At 40.1% G+C, this 16,776-nt stretch overlaps 1 protein-coding gene and 1 long non-coding RNA gene across 6 annotated transcripts in view; one reads left to right on the plus strand and one right to left on the minus strand.

The window, feature by feature from the left end:
• LOC146396806 (uncharacterized) overlaps window positions 1-16,776 on the minus strand; it is a 769,570-nt gene that overhangs the window by 247,091 nt on the left and 505,703 nt on the right. The gene's annotated exons all lie outside the window — the stretch shown is intronic.
• The window catches only part of PCNX2 (pecanex 2), a 293,795-nt gene that overhangs the window by 1,658 nt on the left and 275,361 nt on the right, over window positions 1-16,776 (plus strand). The window lies entirely within an intron of this gene.

Genomic DNA, 16,776 nt, shown 5'->3' on the forward strand with positions numbered 1-16,776 from the left:
AGGTAATATGGCAGCTGATCCCTGGAGACCCTTCGATAAATATAAGTTTCTTCTTCTTCTGTGACCTTGGTCATCCTGTTTCCTTAGCCTGTATGTCCCAATGTTTTCTCTTTGTCCAGAGGGGCAGCAGAGAGGAGTGATGAGGAACTCAGGCTTGGGTTCAGTCCTGGTTCTTTTGCTTCCTAGTTGTATGAGCTTGAGCAAGCTCGAGCTTCCTGATTTGTAAAGCAGGCCTATAGTACCTCCCTTATAGGGTGCATATGAGGATTGAGTGAATTAATGAAGTGTTGATTGAATGAATGAATCAAAGTCCTTCTCAGTACCTGGAGCATAGTGACCCCTCGATATGAAACTGACTTTTCCCTCCTCATCATTCACTTGCTCAAATCTCTCTATCCTCCAAGGCCCAATGGAATGGCCATCTCTGTCCAGGCTTCCCTGATTCCACTTATCTAGGATTCATCTCTCTTCTCTCTTGCCCTGATGCCATTCTGTATTTACTGTTAGTACCATGGTACTTTTTGAATCCTGTACTTAGTTGTTGGAACATGTATTTTACCCCTGGATCGTGAGCTTTTGGAGGACATTGGATTTTGATTTTGTTGATTCATCTTGGTTTTCCTTGTTGAACCTAGCAGAGTGCCCTGCATTTGGTCAATAGTGATCTCATACATAACAAAACTGCTAGAAATAAAATCCACCTGCATCCCTTTCTGTTCCAACCAGCATTCAATTGTCTACCTCACAACATATTCCGAGTACTTCCTGATAATGAAAGAAATATAGCCTCCACTTCTATCTCACTCCTCAGCAACAATCACATTAATGTCTATTCCTGAAGATTTTTTTTTAATGATTATGGGCCCGTTTTTAACGTAACTCCTTTTTAAGATCGTTGTGTGTGTATGATCAGAGCCCTTAATTTCTGCCTAATTATGCCTTATGGAGTACTTTGATTCCTACTCGATATTTAAAATAGGAAATTGTCCTTAGTTAAGTTCCTCTTTAACGATATTTAATTTTTTTTTGTCTAAATCTCAAGAGTTTAGAAAGCAAAAACTGATACCTTAAATAACTTTACTCTTACATTGGGTTCTTTGGATCAAACTAGTTATATTACAGTTTTTATATCTTTGTGCCAGTGTGCTTTTAACTCTTACAGAATAATTTTATGTGAGTGCATTTATTATAATTGCTGCTTTTTAATGTGTAGCCTTTCTTATTGAGGAAAATGCAAGCAGTCCTTTCTTGCTTTGGTCTTCTGGTCTCTGAAAATGACTTTAGACATAGAAGTCAAATAAAATGACCTTCCCTAATGAAGGGCTCTGTTCTCTAGGTTTTGGTGTCTAAATATATTTTTCTGCACTTCAGCCCTACCTGTGAATGTTAACAGCTTTCTCGGTTTGTTCTACTTATGACAACTTGGTCAAAAAAAGATCCCTGGAGGCTTGCTGAGAGCAGGGACTTATTTGAAGTTTTGGTATTTAAGGGGCCCTAACTTTTCTGTTTTTTGTACAGTTCAATTAAACATGTTTCATCAAGACAATTCCACTGCAGGAAGAATCCACCCTTTAATTTAATGGGGACTTTAAGTATGTACATTAAAATTTTATTAGGAGTTGTTGAGGTGAACCAATCTCTGAGCCCAGAGAGCTTAGGTCTGGTTGATAATGGAAAATAAATTATTTACTAGCATTTATAAAGTGTATATGTTCGAGAAATGCTCAAAAGACATTGCTAAAAATATTAGGTGAATTTAGATAATTTGGAGAGTTTTTCTTTGATTTATTATCAGACTAATCATGATGTGGACCAACTGAAAGATGTGCTTGTCATCGGAGATATATAACCTTTTGTTTATTACACATGTTCTTGTACTTATTCTTTTGCGATAACCAACAGAGGTTCATGTAGAGCAACCCTGGGCATGATTCTGACCCTAAAGAAGTTCTGACAGCACCAGGGTAGTGTCAAAAGATGTCCCTGCTCCACCACTTATCAACTGTGTGACCTTGTGCCAGTCTCTTCACTTCTCTGTGCCTCAGTTTTCTCATCTGTAAGATGGGGACAGCGGGTTTCACTTTATAGATTTAGCACCTGGGATCCAGAGGGAGAAGGTTCCTTGCCCAAGGTCATCTAGATAATATGTAGTAACATTCAGGATTTTAGCTGAGGTCCTGGTGCCTCCAAGTCTTTGTCTTTTCCACAGTACTGTGCTTCCTGACCTGCTGTGCATGAGAGCATTTGAATTCCCTGCAACAGTGGACCCTCAGCAAGCAGAATTCTGGTTATCCTGACTGACCTCATGGAAGGTCAACCTGAGTGGTGGGAAAGTTGGGTAGTGGGAAAAAAAATGGGGTGAAACTTTCCCACTCTTCGAGACCCCATGCAGGGCGACATTATATATGATTTTCACGCGGAAACCTGTCCTTTATTTTATGGTTGTTGCTTTATGTTTCCTTTGATTTTCTTGTATCTTAGCCAGACTTACTCTGTTTCCAGTTCTTCTTTTTAATTCAGCCTTGGAGACTTTCTTTGATAAGCACAGCTTCATTTCTAATTGCTCTAGTTATGCTAAAATGGGATTACTGTCCCAGGGCCATGTAGCACCAGATATACAGTGGGTGCTCTGTGTGTACCAGCTATCATTGTCATACCTAGTTGGTGAGTCTTCTATCACAGTCTGTGGCCAGTCCACACTTGGGTACAGAACTATTTTTCTTTAGGTTTTGTCTTTCTTTGGCTGCCCCCCCCCTTCACTCCTACTTCTAATGTAGAAGATGCCTCTTTGTGAATTATGGAACAGCAATCTATCCCAAAAGACACCCTTTTCTGGCTCAGGACCTGGGGACTGGCCTTCAGCGCTGTTTGACCCTGTCAGCCGGAGGTCTTTGTGCAGGATGCAACCTGCACAACCTGACACTGAAGGCCTAGCTGGTGCACTTGACTGTTATTATTACTTTGCTGGACAGCTTGGCACCTTGCTGGTCCTAAAAGGGCACCTCTCTTCTTGGTCAGTCCTGTGCCCAAATTCAGCTTCTTCGTAAGAAAGGCTTTTTGCTGCTCTCGAATCCCACTGTCCATACTTTGTCTCCTTTGACTCCCAGAAACTTATTATCTGGTCCTTCTACCTGTGGGGACCTTATTTATTCTCACATTGAGATGCATGATGCTTTGCACTTTCCCATAATTCACTTGAAGGTCTGAACTTCCTCCTGCCCCCACCTGCTTGAGACAGAGCAGGTTTGCAGCCTGGGATGCTTGAAGGCATTCTTCTCTGGGCCCTGAGCTTCCAAAGAAGTGCAGACCCAAGCCTTCTAGACTTGGGCTGAATGCCATCCCATGTGGTTGCTTTAAAATTTTTGCTGTTCCAGATGGTTGTTTGGGCTGTGTGTACCAAGGGACTTTGTATTCCTGGTGCAAGCACTTTTACCAGGGGTGGTCTCATTCCTCAGGCGTCCTAGGGCAGACGTCCTCAATCTTTTCAAGTTAATATTGCCTTTCTTGAGTGACACAGCCACCCTCCTACAAAATTCCTTCTGCTGTTCCTTGTCTTCTGCCATTTAGACACAGGGACATCTGCTCACCGGTTGTGTTTTTGTGTCTGTGTCAAAAGAACAAGCACCTGACCTGTTTTAGGATGTTGGCCTCCACAGCACTCTCCAAAAAAGAGTGCGCCCCTCACCCCGTTTCATTCTATTCTAGTATTGCAACTTCATGACTAATTTTCTGGTGGTTCAATTTATTATGTCTCCTATCCTACCCCCACTTCCCTTAATTTCTCCCAATTAGTGACTACTTTTATTTGAATGCTGCTCTCCTTAGATATACTATTTTCAAAAATTTTATTTTTATTAGTGTGTAGTTGATTTGCAATGTTGCATCAATTTCTGCTGTGCAGCATAGTGACCCAGCCAGGCATATATATATATATATATATACACACATTTTTTTCTCATAGTATATTTTTTTCATTATTTAGAGAATACTTTATTAGTTTTTGCAATCAAACCCACGTAGATGAGACCTTACATATTTAATACAGTGCATTACCCCTGTACAAATGGAAAAAATTATGTTTAATGTTTCTCATAGTATCTTCCATCATCTTCTATCCCAAGAGATTGGCTAGAGTTCCCTGTGCTATACAGCAGGACCTCCTTGCCCATCCATTCTAAATGCTCCTTAGATATACTGTTATTTTTCCAGTGTCTAATGCTTTAATACCCTTAGTGTGATTTCTTTTGTACGAAAGGTAATAGTTATCAGGTGGTTATTTTCTTTTTTCTTCTTTTAAAGTATTTCTAATTCTTAATTTTTTTTCATTTTAAAAAATTTTATTGAAGTATAGTTGATTCACAATATTGTGGTGATGATTTTTGCTGTACCACAAAGTGATTCAGTTATACATATACATATATCCATTCTTTTTCAGATTTTTTTTCATATAGGTTATCACGGAATATGGGGTAGAAAGTGATACTTATCAGGTGATTATTGTTTTCCGATTTTCTTTTTCTTTTTTTTGGCCACCCCATGGCATATGGAGTTCCTGGGCCAGGGATCAGATCTGAGCCATAGCCACAGCTGCAGCAATGCCAGATCCATAAACCACTGTGCTGGGCCAGGTATCCAACCTGTGCCTCAGGACTCCCAAGATGCTGCCTATCCCTTTGTGCCACAAGCAGGAACTCCTTGTTTTCTGATTTTTAACCATTATCTCTTCTAGATGATTCCTTGTACATATTATCCAACCTTATTCCCATTTTTATCCATTCTAAATCTCTTCTCTACATCCCAAGGGGAAAAAAAAAAGGACTAGTTCTTAATGGCATTCAGATTTTTTCCTCTCCTTCAGATGGATTTTCCCCCCTTTAACGTGACTGTAATTATGATTGTTAGAGCAGATAATAATAACAGCCAACATTCATTGAGCCCATACAGACAGGCACTGTTGTAAGAGCTTTACATGAACTAAATCATTTCCTCCTCACAACAAGGCTTCTGTCATTATTCCCACTTTTACAGTTGATGAAACTGCCATGGAGAGGTTGGTTAGGAAGCTTCAGGATACAGGGCTAGTCGTGACTTAACCAGAATTAGAGCATAGGCGTTAGAGCCCACTCATCCGTACCACCTCAAATACAGGTGCTTGGGCATCTGTTTTCTGCACATTGGCAAGAAGAGATCCAAAACCTGAATGCGTACAAAGGAGCACATAAGACTCCCACACGTGTCTCTAGTACCTCATTCGAGAGGCAGCCACCACACACAGTCCCCTGTGTGTTCTTCCAGTGTTATTTTCTGCTCACATGAGTGTAAGTTTGATGCGAGGGCTTCTAGGTTTAATTCCCAAGCAGCCTCCTTTGTTGACCACTATCCTTTCTTTCTTTTTGTTTTTATATTACTCATGAATTTATTACATTTATAATTGTACAATGATCATCACAACCAAATTTTATAGCATTTCCATCCCAATCCCCCAGCGTATCCCCCCACTCCCTAACCTATCTCATTTGGAAACCTTAAGTTTTTCAAAGTCCGTGAGTCAGTATCTGTTCTGCAAAGAAGTTCATTGTGTTCTTTTTCAGATTCCACATGTAAGTGATAGCATTTGATGTTGGTGTCTCATTGTCTTACTGACTTCACTTAACACGATAATTTCTAGGTCCATCCATGTTGATAAGAATGCCATTATTTCATTCCTTTTGATGGCTGAGTAATATTCCATTGTGTATAAGTACCACATCTTCTTTATCCACTCCTTGTCGATGGACATTCAGGTTGTTTCCATGTCTTGGCTATTGCAAATGACCACTATCCTTTTCAATTTGCTCCATAGAGAGTTTTTTTCTCTACTCTTAGATAAAAATGTGCAAGACATGTGACTTTGGGTCACGGGTAATACAAATCTGATAGTTAACAAAACACCAACTTGATCCAGCTTTTGGAACGTCTGGTACCATGTTGGTGATCCAAGCAGGAAGGGGTATAAGGGTGGCATAGTCTTTTTTCACTCTCCTCCCTTCCCCATGGGCTGATGTTTTGAGGCCTTTGGCATTGAAGAGAGAGCAGAAAGTTCTTTGTTGACTGGTGCATGTTCCCAGCTGACTCTTTCTGATGAGTCCTTCCGCCGTCCCACAGAGGCCCCAGTCTCCTTGCCAGGGCTCTCCCCACCCCCCACAGTTTCCTTGCAGAGAGCTCCTGCCCTTTTATCCCTCCTGGTTGCTTACTCTTTCCACAGTTCCTTGGATCGTGGTGGTCCACCCCATCTTCCTTCTGCTTCAGTCCCCTCTACCCCAGTGTGCTTTTGGATCTCTCCAGAAAACTCCAAAGACTTTTGCACACACAGTCCATGCAAACATTCATGTATTCTCTCCCCAGCAGGCTGTGGGAGGGCAGGCCAACCCCAGCAGAGCAACTTAGCCTTCACGCCTCCATAAGAGCAACTAGTCAGCCAGCCTTTCATCTTTTAGCTCTTCTGCAAAGAATCAGACATCAGACTCCTGGCCCAGATTGTTGGGGACTCATAGTAAGTCTCTGAGTGGTCCCCCTGAAGCCTTTCTCTCCATTGTGGGGGAGAGAGACACAGGGCTCACTGAGTACCAGTGGTCCCCTTCACCAATTCTGGACCTGTCACATCCTCACTTTGCTGAAGGATCTTACAGTCATCCAGCTTATGGTCATAACCCATTTAGACGTTTCTGGCTGTGGTTTGTGTAAGAAGTTGCACTGGAATCTAACATCTATCCTGCTTTGGCTCTTTGGCCAACACTTCCAGTTGACTACTTTGTTCTATGCATATGCAACCATGTATCTTTACTTATCCTGGTTTTTCCACTTTACTTTTTCTACTTTATTTTGGAGAGCATTACATAAAGAGCTACTTCATTATTTTTCATGTCAATATAGTATTCCACTATGTGAGTAAAGGGTGGTTTATTTGACCTGTCCCCTATGAGACTATTTAGGTTTTCCAGATGATTTTTAACCTATAGCTAAGACTTGGCTCTTTGAATGAAGTTTTGTTCTTTATTGGAACACACATGTATCAATCAGGATATGTTGGTCTGTATTGATGTAAGAGATAACCCCCAAATCTCCTTGTTTTTCCCAAGTTTATTTTTTTATTTGCATTATATGTCCAACATCGTCAGTGGGGGAGGGGAGCATCGTTAGCAAGAGTCCTGCTCATCATGGGCATGTAGGTAACCAAGCTGATAGAACCTTCATTTTGGGGTGGCTGGGGCCTCTGCTCCCCATCATCCCCACTCCATGACCCTAGTCATTTTCAGTCACTATGATGGGTGGAGAAACAGCGTGAGGGTCACAGACTAGCTCTTGAAGCCTCCACCTGTAAATGGCAGGTGACTGTTGCACTAAGACTTCTTTATCAGGGCAAGAAGCATGGTTATACCTGCTGCAAGGCAAGGGGAAAATACAGTCCTACTATGTGTCCATGGAAGAGCTGGACCAATTTTTTGAATGACCCCATGTCTCCAACAACAGATTAAGTGCCAGGTGATCAGATAGATATTGGGGAAAAAAGTAGGCAAAAGATAGATTGGTATCTTTCCTAATTATCTTAATAGGTAAAGATAAACAGACACGAATAACACAATGATGATAGTTATTACAAGGGAAGTACAAGGTGCTAGACAGTAAAGGTGGAAGACCTTATCCTGGCTTAGGTGTTTAGGAGGGCTTTCTAGAGGAAATAACTGCTAATCTAGAACTTGATGATTGCTTAGGAGTTGGTCAAACAAAGAAGATAGACCAAAAGAAGTGTGGGTTTCATTCTCAGCTGGTGAGACATGCTGATGAATTACTTTTTGGTCAAATGTGAAGTAGGGTATTATTTTTTATCCCCCAATTCTTTTTTTTAATGGCTTCACCCATGGCATATGGAAGTTCCCAGGCCAGGGATTGAATCTAAGCTGCAGCTGTAGCAATGCTGGATCCTTAACCCACTGTGCTGGGTTGGGAATCAAACCTGAATCTCTGCAGCAGCCCGAGCCATTGAAGTCATATTCTTAACCCACTGTGCCATAGTGGGAATTCCCATCCCCCAGTTGTTATTTTTGAAGAATTTCTAGTCTACAGAAAAGTTGCAAACATAACACAATGAATACTAATATACCCTTCACTTCAGTTCACCAGTTCTTAATGTTTTTGCCACATTTGCTCATCACTCTCCTTATAGATTTATATATTTTGAAATTTGCTGAATCATTTGAGGATAAATTGCAGACATCAAGTCACCCTCCCCCTAGAAACTTCATTAGGTGTGTCTTAAGGAAAAGGAAATTCTTCTACATAATTATCACACTCAGAAAAGAAACACTGATATCGTGCTTTTGTCTAATATATAGTTCTCATGCAAATTTCTCCAGTTGTGCCAGTAGTATCTGGGTAGCTGGGCTTTTTGTTTTGTTTTTCTGGATCCAGAATTCAATCAAGGACCATCTGTTGCTTTTATTGTCATGTCTCTGAAATGCCCTTAATTATTTGAGAACATGTTCTTCAGGTCTTTTTTTTTTTTTTTTTTTTCTTTTGTGGCAATGACAGTTGTTTTGTTGCATGTTCCACAATTTGGATTTTTTTATCGTATGCTTGAGATTAGATGTGTGATTATGCACTTCTTTGGCAAAATGATGTGTCCTTGTCCTGCTTCACATCAGGGGGCCCCAAGGTCATTACCACATGTTAATATCATTAGCATGTTGTTGGTGCTATTAACTTTGGCCACTAGTCAAGATGGTGTTGGCCAGATGTCTCTTTTGTAAAGGTATCTAATTTCCTCATGTATTTGATATGTAATCTGGGAAGGGAAACCTGGAGGTGAAATATTATTGTATTCTCTTCTCCCTAAGTTTTCACTCATGGTTGTACCATAAATTGATGATTCTTACCTAAAATAATTATTGCAATGATGGCTGCAAAATGGTGATATTTTATTTATTGGTGGGTATTCTTCTGTAAAGGAAAGCTTTTCTTTCCCCCCGATCTTGCACTTTTGTTGTGTTTGTTAGGGTGGTCTCATAGATTCATTTAAAAAAATTCAATGGGAGTTCCCATTGTGGCACAGCAGAAATGAATATGACTAGTATCCATGAGCATGAGGGTGCAATCCCTGGCCTCACTCAGTAGGTTAAGGTTCTGGCATTGTCGTGAGCTGCGATGTGGGTCACAGACATGGCTCAGATCCTGCATTGCTATGGCTGTGGTGTTGGCCAGCAGCTGTAGCTCCAATTTGACCTCTAGCCTAGGAACTCCCATATACTGTGGGTGTGGCCCTAAAAAGCAAAGGAAAAGAAATTCAGTGGGTATAATTCATTCCTATATGAATCTTTTTTATTTTTGCTTTTTAGGGCCACTCCTGAGACATATGAAAGTTCCCAGGCTAGGGGTTGAAGTGGAGCTGCAGCTGCTGGCCTACACCACAGCCACAGCAACATGAGGTCAGAGCCATGTCTGTGACCTGCACCACAGCTCACAGCAATGCCAGATCCTTAGCCTACTGAGTGAGGCCAGGGATCGAACCCTCATCCTCATGGATAGTAGTTGGGTTCATAACCCAGTGAGTCACAACAGGAACTCCCTACTCTTTTTTAAATTTAAATATTGGATTTATCCCCAAATCAGATTCTTAAAAATTGAAGTATAATTGATTTACAATACTATTTAGTTTCAGGTGTATAGCATAGTGATTATATGTTTTTACAAGGTAGACTCCATTGAAAGTTACTACAAAATAATAGCTATAATTCCATGTGCTGTACAATATATCCTTGTTGTTTATCTATTTTATACAGAGTAGTTTGTATATCTTAATCCCAAATCCCTACCTGACACTCTCCCCTTCCCTCTCCCCCCTCTTTACTGCTAGTTTCTTTTCTGTATCTGCACATTTTTGTTTTGATGTATATATTTGCTTTATTTTTTATATTATGCATATATGTGATATCATACAATATTTGTCTTTCTCTGATTTATTTCACTAAGCATAATGTACTTTAGGCCCATCCACATTATTGCAAATGGCAGAATTTCATATGCCGAGTAATACTCCATTGTGTATATGTATCGCTTCTTCTTTATCTGTTCTTCTTTGGATGAACACTTGGGTTGCTTCCAAATCTTGGCTCTTGTAAATAGTTCTACTATGAACATAGGCATGCATGGATCCTTTTGAATCTTTTATTTTTTCATATATATACCTAGGAGTGGAATTTCTATTTTACATTATTTTAATTGGTAGTTCTGTTTTTAGTTTTTTGAGGAAACTCCATACTGTTTTCCATAGTGTATATACCAGTTTATATTCCCTCCAACAGTGTACAAGTGTTCCCTTTTCTCCACCTTCTCTTCAACATTTGTTATTTGTAGACCTTTTTGGAAGTTCCCAGGCTAGACATCAAATCAGAGCTGCAGCTACCAGCCTATGCCACAGCCACAGCAACACCAGATACCAGACTGTGTCTGTGACCTACACCACAGCTCATGGCAATGCCGGTTCCTTAACGCACTGAGCAAGGCCAGGGGTTGAACCCATATCCTCATGGATACTAGTCAGGAACATAACCTGCTGACCACAATGGGAAGTCCTGTTGTTTTTGGACTTTTTAATGATGGCCATTCTGACTGGTGTGATGTGGTATCTCTTTATGGTTTTAACTTTGTTTCTCTAATATTGATGATGAGCATCTCTTCATGTGCCTGCTAGCCATCTGTAAGTCTTCTTTGGAAAGATGTCTATTTAGGTCTTCTGCCCTTTTTTGGATTGGATTGTTTGTTTGTGTTTTTAATACAAAGTTGTATGAGCTGTTTGTATATTTTGGATATTAAACCCTTGTTGGTTGTGTTGTTTGCAAATATTTTCTCCCATCCTATAGGTGGTCTTTTTGTTTTGACAAGGGTTTACCTTGCTGGGCCAACCTTTTAAATTTAATTAGGCCCTACTTGTTTATTTTTGCTTTTATTTCTTTTGCCTCAGGAGACAGATCAAAAAAACATTGCTGCTGTTTTTGTCAAAGAGTGTTCACCCTGTGTTTTCTTCTAGGAGTTTTAAGGTTTCAGGCCTTACATTTAGGCTTTTAATCCGTTTGAGTTTATTTTTGTACATGGCATGAGAAAATGTTCTAATCTCATTCTTTTCCGTGTAGCTGTCCAGTTTTTCCAGCCCTGCTTATTGAAGGGACTCTTTTCTCCATAGTATGTTTTTCCTCCTTTGTCATAGCTTAATTGACCATGAGCATGTAGGTTTATTTTTGTGTTCTTTATTCTGATTCATTGTCTGTTTTTGTGCTAGTACCATGCTGTTTTAGTTACTGTAGCTTTGTTGTATAGTCTGAAGTCAGGGAGTGAGATTCCTCCAGTTTTGTTCTTTTTTTCTCAAGATTACTTTGGTAATTTGAGGTATTTCATAGTTCCCTATGAATTTTAGGATTATCTGTTCTAGTTCTGTGAAAAAGGTCATTGGTATTTTGATAGAGATTGTATTAAATCTGTTGACTGCTTTGGGTAGTATGGACATTTTTAGTGGAGTGTTGGGGAGTAGCAGCCAGATTGCTATGGGTGTAGGAGGCAATGGAGGAGATGAAGACAGGGCATAAGGACAGGTCTTTCATGCAGGGAGTGAGAAATAGTAAATGTAATACCTGGAGAGAGATTTGGAGTCAAGAGGGGGCTTATCCTTCTCCCAAGTTTGGAGGGATCTTGAGGGTGAGAATATGATTTGGATTCCCCTTTGGTCCCTGGTGTGGTGCTTCATACGCAGTAGATAATCAAATTACTCTTCCCATTAATGAAGTCTAACTCAGTAAGGGAACTCACAACTTTGGTAGTACATGTAACAGTCTGTGGTCAGGCCCATTTCAGTGTCCTCACCACAATATGGTGGCCTGGACCCAGATCATTAAAATAGAGCTTGAAAACCAAGGTGTTACTCCTGGTATTGGATTGCCTTAAAGTTCAAATTTTGTTGCTGTTTCCAAGGTAACATTTGTTTTATTACTTATGTGGCAGTTTTCTTTTCTATTTATGATATTTGTATGATAATTACAACCTTTTTCCCTATCATGGGAAACTTGCATTGAAGATGAAAAGACCATTCGCTCAAATGAAATGATTTTTCCTCATTTAATGATATTGGTTGATTTTACATATGGAAAACAAATATAGGTGGTTTGGGGCTGTGAGGGCCTTAGGAAATTTCTGTGTTGGATTATGTGTATTTTTTTGTTCCTGTCTCCAAATCTTTACCATCTCAAAAGAACATCAGAGGAGAACTAATACTTATTTCCCATTGGCCTTCCTCATCTTTTGATAACTTATAATTTCTTTCAAGTTTACAATTTGATCCTTAATAATCATGGAAGAATGAAAATCCCAGAAAGTGAGAAATAGCCCTGAGCAATCCCTGAAACAAATATCTTCCAAGAAAACAATTGTCTGGCTTATTTCATTATTTTTTTCACATTACGCGTAAACATTTCTGACTATCTGTGCAAGCAGTAAAAACATTTGCTCTGTTGCTCTTTACTGACAACACTGTATCGGAATTTATTGTTTGATGATATCGATGAATGATGTATAGATGATGATAATGATGAGGAAAACTGACACTAGCATTTGGGTGTTTCTTATGTACCAGAAAATGTATTAGTACAATAATTAACAATCCTGTTCAAACCTATTGTTCCCATTTGACAGAAGAAACAAAGATTTATGGGGGCTAAATAACTTCCCTAAAGTTGAAAAATTGTTGAGAAAAAGGTACAACATACAGACATATATTACTGTCATAAATATGTATTTATTCACCAAGATTTTTGAGCAACTACTTGCTGGATACTAGGCTGATGTTGAGAGTATAATGGAGAGCAAAACAGACTTGGTTCCTGTCCTCATGGGGCTTAGCATCTTTACATGGCTTTTGGGAATACATAAAAATCCATGAGGAAAATATAAACACCTTGAAAAGTGTCTTAAATAGACAGTTGTCAGAGAGAAATATATATACACACACATATATATGAAATAAATACATGAATGAGATTATTTTATTAATAATCCAGGAAGTATTTTTTAAAATAATGTGATTTTGGCATATCTCAATCACAAAGATTTAAAAGGTAATACCTAACGTGCTTTAAATAAGTAGCCATTCTCAGAAGTTCAGAGGGATATGTGTGTAAGATGTGTTACTATTTGTTAGAGCAAAAGACTAGAAATAAGTGTTGATTGATTGGGAACTGGTTAATGAATTATGTATAGTACATCCACACAGTGGAGTACTATGCAGTTATGAAAAAGGGAGTGGGAAAGTAGACTGCTGTAGAGTGATCTCTATGTTGCTACATAGAAAAAAAATCAGAAGCTAAAATGAGACAAAAAATGAGTAAGGAAATAAGAAGCATATATCCAGTTGCTTTTATTTCTAAGAAGATACAATAAAAAGATAAATTAAAAAAAAACTAATAGAACAATAAAGGGAAGGAAAAACTGGAGGGCAGCAATCTAGCTGGAAACAAGGGATGAATTTTGTTTGAGAGTCTGGCATATTCTTGCAAAAAACATTTCAAATGATGTAAAATACAGAGTTTCTAGGCCTACTGGGACATAACTTAAGGATAAAAACACCACAAAAATCTTAAATTGCATTTAGTTATCTTAGTCTGAAATATTTATATTATTATTTTGAAATTATAATATAGATAAATAGATAATAAGAAATTATGTTAATATTTTTAGGAATCAGGATTTTAGCAGTAGGAGAAAACAGGTACAAATCAAGTCACAGAAGTTACTTAGAACCTTGTAATTTTTCATTTGAATTGGAAATACCTATCTGAAATAATGATTTAGTTTCTTCTAAAAAAAGGCTCAATTGGGAGTTCCTATCATGGCTGAGTGGGTTAAGAATCCAAGTAGTATCCATGAGATGTAGGCTCAGTTCCTGGCCTTGCCCAGTGGGCTAAAGGATCGGGCATTGTCGAAAGCTGTGGCATAGGTTGCAGATGCACCTCGGATCCCGTGTTGCTGTGGCTGTGGCGTAGGCTGGCAGTTGCAGCTCTGATTCGACCCCTAGCCTGGGAACTTCCATGTGCCACAGGTATGGTCCTAAAAAAAAAAGGCACAATTTTTAGCTCAATTTAAACAAAAAAAGTTTGTAATTATAGAAAGGAGAATCCATAAAAGCGAGAGAAGGATCTATGACTGGTACAAATCAAAGCTGATTTGGAAATCAGAGTGCTGGACATGCAGCATTCACTAAACTGTTTACCGACCAACTGATCAACAAAGAATAGTAAACATAACCTATACTATTGCAAAAAAAAGGTGTATCCTGGCTTTTTTCCTCATGCCCTTGTCATTTATCATTTCTTAGTGTTCTTTGCTTGGCTCCAGTTCCCCTTTTTCCTTCCATGTGGGCCTCCTCTTCAAGTGTATCTCTGAGTTTTATTATCTTCTCTCTCCCTTGAGTTTGTCTACTCTGGTGGCATTTCCTGTCATATTTGTACTAAGGTGATGTGCCTGGAAGCCACCCTCACCCAGATTCCTGCTCCACATCTTGCACTGTCCCTTTCCCACACCATAGTTGCCTCCTGGCTTCCCTATGAAGCCCCCCACAACAGCTCCCATTCCCCCGTGGTCTCCACCTCCTCTCACTGGCTGGCCTCATGCTCAGTGGGACCATCTACCTGAGAGAGCCCTTTGGCTGTGTTCCTCTGTATTGCTTGTACATTGCCTTAATCTTATCTTTCCATCTAGGTAGTTTACTCCTTGAGGACACTTGGGTTTGGGATTTTTATCCTTGGTGGTGGACAGCATAATACAGTATTGTGAATCAGTGATCAAGAGTCTGGGGGCTCTGAAGGGCTTTAGCAGAAAAGGTTTAATATAAGAAGTGCTAGAGTTCTTGTTGTGGCTTAGGGGGTTAGGGACCTGACATTGTCTCTGAGGATGTGGGTTTGATCAGTGGGTTAAGGATCTGGCATTGTTGCAAGCTGTGGCATAGGTTGCAGATGCATATTGGATCTGGTGTTGCTGTGACTGTGGTGTAGGCCTCAGCTGCAGCTCCAATTCGACCCCTAGCCCAGGAACGTCCATATGCCTCAGGTGTAGCTGTAAAAGAAAAAAGAAAACAACTACTGGAGAGAGTTAAATGTAGACATTTGCTTAGGGCAGTGATGTGATTAAAATTGTGCTTGAGAGGGACTATCCTGAAAACTATAGAGCAGAGGTGGGGAGATAACAAGCAAACCACTTGCGGGCCCCCAGCAGGGATGGAGGGGGAACTAAAAGGGCCCAGCAGCAGCCTGTCCTCCACACCTCCCATCTCTCCAGCCTCTTCTACTGCATTCCTCCTCCCTCTCAGTGGGGCAGACACTGCATCCTCTGAGGCCACTTCATAATTTTTGCACACTGTTAACAACTGCCTTCCACATTGACTCTAGTTCATCTTTCAGTGCTCAGGTTCAATACTAGTTTCTTCCAGGATTATTCCTGCATGGGACAGTTCCCAGGCCAGCAGTGACAATGCCAGATCCTTAACTAGTAGGTCACCAGGAAACTCCAGATACACCTTGATCTTGAGAGTTAGTCTTGGAGAATCAGCAGACCCTTGATGAACTGATACCCTTTTTGTTTTTATTTATTTATTTTATTTTTTATTTTATCTTTTTTTTTTTTTTTTTTTTTTTGTCTATTGAGGGTCGCACTTGTGGCATATGGAGGTTCCCAGGTCTAATTGGAGCTGTTTCTGCCAGCCTATACCACAGCTCATGGCAACGCCAGATCCTTAACCCACTGAGTGAGGCCAGGGATTGAACCCACAACCTCATGGTTCATGGTTGGGTTCGTTTCCACTGTGCCACAATGGGAACTCCTATTTTATCTTTTTATTTGCTTTTTAGGGCCACGCCCACAACATATGGAAGTTCCCAGGCTAGGGATCGAATCAGAGCTGCAGCTGCCAACCTACACCACAGCCACAGCAGCATGGGCTCTGAGCTGTGTCTGCAGCTTACACCATAACTCACAGCAATGCCAGATCCCCAGCCCACTGAGTGATGCCAGAGATCAAACCCACAAACTCATGGATACTAGTTGGATTCGTTTCTGCTGCACCACAATGGGAGTTCCCTGAACTGGTACTCTTTAAACTCCATTTTCAGGCAGAGGAACCCAATGTGATTTGGTTGTTTATGTTTCTCAGTTGTAAAGTGCCATATATCATCTAAAGTGGTATAAAAATAATAATTATTTTAAAAAATTGTGGTAAAATGTACATAACTTAAAATTTAACATCTTAATCATTTTTGAATGTGTAGTTCTAGTAGAGTTAAGTTTTTTTTTTTGTTTTTTGTTTTTTTTTTGTCTTTTCTAGGGCTGTATCCAAGGCATATGGAGGTTCCCAGGCTAGGGGTCTAATCGGAGCTGTAGCCACTAGCCTACGCCACAGCCATAGCAACTTGGGATCCGATCCACGTCTTCAACCTACACCACAGCTCATGGCAACACCAGATCCTTAACCCACCGAGCAAGGCTAGGGATTGAAACTGCAACCACATGGTTCCTGGTTGGATTCATTAACCACTAAGCCAGGATGGGAACTCCGAGTTAAGTATGTTTTTATTTTGCAAAACTGAAACTCCATATTCATTAAACAGCAGGTCCCCATTCCACCCCCAGCCCCCCGCCCCTGTCCCTGGCCCCGCTGCCCTGTCCCCAGTTACTGGTAGTCCTCATACTAGTTTCTCTTTCCATGCA

Source organism: Sus scrofa, chromosome 14 (genome assembly GCF_054392235.1).
Source record: "Sus scrofa isolate SSC_HxYL_T2T_F1_AM1 chromosome 14, Sscrofa_HxYL_maternal_Yorkshire_Landrace_v2.0, whole genome shotgun sequence".
NCBI classification, from domain to species: Eukaryota; Metazoa; Chordata; class Mammalia; order Artiodactyla; family Suidae; genus Sus; species Sus scrofa.